General features: G+C 41.6%; 1 protein-coding gene across 1 annotated transcript in view; it reads right to left on the bottom strand.

Annotated features, from left to right (window-relative positions):
* SLC25A21 (solute carrier family 25 member 21) overlaps positions 1 to 2,686 on the bottom strand; it is a 545,709-nt gene extending 543,023 nt beyond the window's left edge. Inside the window, exon 1 of the mRNA XM_027773393.1 lies at positions 2,624 to 2,686. The gene's annotated coding sequence lies outside the window, so the exon portion shown is untranslated. The remainder of the gene's footprint in view (positions 1 to 2,623) is intronic.
* Positions 2,687 to 2,692: the final 6 nt, after the last annotated feature.

Genomic DNA, 2,692 nt, shown 5'->3' with positions numbered 1-2,692 from the left:
ATCTCACACCTGAAATCCCATATCTCTCCTGGTATCTCCCCAGTAAACCCTCCAGTTTCTTTCTTTCTCTTTTATTCTCCTTTCAGAAATTCACAATATATTTTTGACCATTATAATCAAAAGACCATATAATACAGGGTTCCTCAACCCCTGGGCCATAGACCAGTGCCAGTCAGTGGCCTGTTAAGAACTTGTCTGTGTGACAGGAGGTGAGCAGCAGGTCAGCAAGGGAAACTTCAACTGCATGCATTACCATCTGGGCTCTGCCTCCTGACAGAACAGTTCTCATAGGAAGACCCAGATGGGATTGTCATTGCAGGAAAACAGGCTTAGGATTCCCACTGCTTCTGCATTATGGTGAGTTGTATAATTATTTCATTATATATTATAATGTAATAATAATAGAAATAAAGTGCATAATAAATGTAATTCACTTGAATTATCCAGAAACTATTCTCCTCCATCCCTGTCACTGGGTCTATGGAGAATTTGTTCTCCATGAAACTGGTCCCTGGTCCCAAAAATGTTGGGGACCACTGATATAATATCTCATACAAAGGTATTAAATGTAATATCTTTGTATACTATACAGTATCAGTTATCATGACTAAAGTGCCAGAGATTTAAATGCATTTTGTATTTTTATTAAAATTCTTCTTCTCTTGTATATTGATTTTTTTCTTGTCATTTACCTACTATATGTAACAGTATTAACCTACATTTATTACAGTGCGGTAAATATTGTTTTATGAAAATTCTTTTGGCCAAGTAGGTGAAAACAACTCTTTTTCACTATGATGAAAGTATAAATTATTCTTGTTTATCAATAACTTAATAGTACAAACTATATAAATCAACAGTGCTTCTATGTTCTTCTTATAAATGTCCCAGTTTTCATTCATATTTATTATAAGGTTATATGATTATATGACAAAATCACTTGTTATATTTACGCCAAGTATTTGTCAAACAGGAAAACAGTATAGAACAGAGTTTGATCCACTTTTAACACCCTGGGAATTTAGTTGTGCATAAAACACAGCATTATCATTTAAACAAATATACAGATGCTCATGAATCATTAATCACAGCGTAGGATATTAATAAATTAGCCTCACTTCACCTTTGAGTCAGATGAGTTTTCTCTGATCAGGGGCACAGACTGCAAATCAAGAGCATCAAGTAGTTGGCGGAACCTTGGACACTGTGGAATTGTACCAAAAGTGGTGAATAAATTGGTGCAAATTCATTATCACTACTGGAAAACATCTAGGAAAGTAGACGGTGGGGACATCGGCCTCATAAAAATGGATGGACACTGCACAAGTACCTGCAAGAAATAAGTGCCTCCATTGTTCTATTAGTGCAATCGCTTTAGGCAAATGCAGATTTTTTAATCCACACATCTGGCTGCTAGTGGTATCCACCAGATGCAAGTAGTTAATGACATAATGATAGACATACTTTGTAGTAGTTCCTTATAAAAAGTCGAAATTTGGGGACCAGCAGTTAGCGTAATGGCTATGTCGCTGGACTCCCACGTAGACGACTGCAGTTCAAGTCCCCACCGGCGGCTTAAACTCATGCCAGGCGCGTGTGCATGCGTGTCCAAGATCCCGAGAGGAGAATGGAGGAGAAGGGATTGGCATGGCCATCCCCACCCCCGGGGGGTGATTTCTCCCTTTCTGTTTCTCTCTTTCTGTCAAGCACATGCATCCTATAGCAAAAACCTCTCTTAAAAAAAAAAGTCCAAATTTGTTAGAAAGTAAATTTTACAAGTCAAAGCTAAACATTGGACATCTGTTAGTCGTGTTATTAGAGTTATACACAAATCACTAAAAAGGATAGCTACATTTACAAAAAAGGTTTTATGGTGATGAGCTAATTACGGCAATTATGCTATATATTTATAATAAAACTGTATCACAATATGTAAGACTAAGTTTTCCATCAACTCACATAACATACTCTCCCGGTTTGTAACTTTCTCTGGCCATATTTAACTGTAATTTTTTCCAAAGTTAGTTATAACAGATTTTATTTTCAAAGACTTTTCTCTCAGCGTAACTCTCCATAAGTTACTGTGAGGCCCTTATAGCAAAGGTGTTTATATGTGTTAACATAAACATTACATTTTCATACGCGGACCTAAGGCGAGAGTATCCCCAAGCAGGCACAGTTTGCAATAAGAAGCCCTGTGGAGTCCTGACTACACTTTTGGATGAGGGGGCGACAGCATTTCTGTCAGAGCTGAGCTACTGGAAGAGTCTCCCACTGAGAGCAAAACGAAGTCACACGGAAATGAACCTTCTTCGAGTACAACAGCCACCAAGCAAAACGGCCTCCCCAACGCTGCAGGCCTTGAGGCAGCCCCCTTGCTTTGCAGGCTAGGAACACACAAGGCCGGGAACTCGAGAGCGGCCGGCCCGGGCACCGCGGCGACTTTTCCTGGGGCACCCGGCATCGCCACCCGCTCCCCGCCTCCTCGGCGCCCGCGCTCCGCCGGCTCAGGCATTCCGCCGGAAGCGTGGGATTTTGAGGAGAAAGGCAACACTTCAGTTGGGAAACCTGTCTGGGAAAGTTTTCGGGGAAGCGACTTGCGGGCGGGGCGGGACGGTCTTACCCGCGGAACCACCGGCCACGATCTGCCGAGAAGCCTCACGCGCTAAGCCGACTCCTGGCTTGGCTGACA

The sequence above is a fragment of the Tupaia chinensis genome, unplaced genomic scaffold, assembly GCF_000334495.1.
Source record: "Tupaia chinensis unplaced genomic scaffold, TupChi_1.0 Scaffold000350_1, whole genome shotgun sequence".
NCBI classification, from domain to species: Eukaryota; Metazoa; Chordata; class Mammalia; order Scandentia; family Tupaiidae; genus Tupaia; species Tupaia belangeri.
Note: the sequence above shows the minus strand (reverse complement) of the source record. Positions and strands in the feature narration are given on the sequence as shown.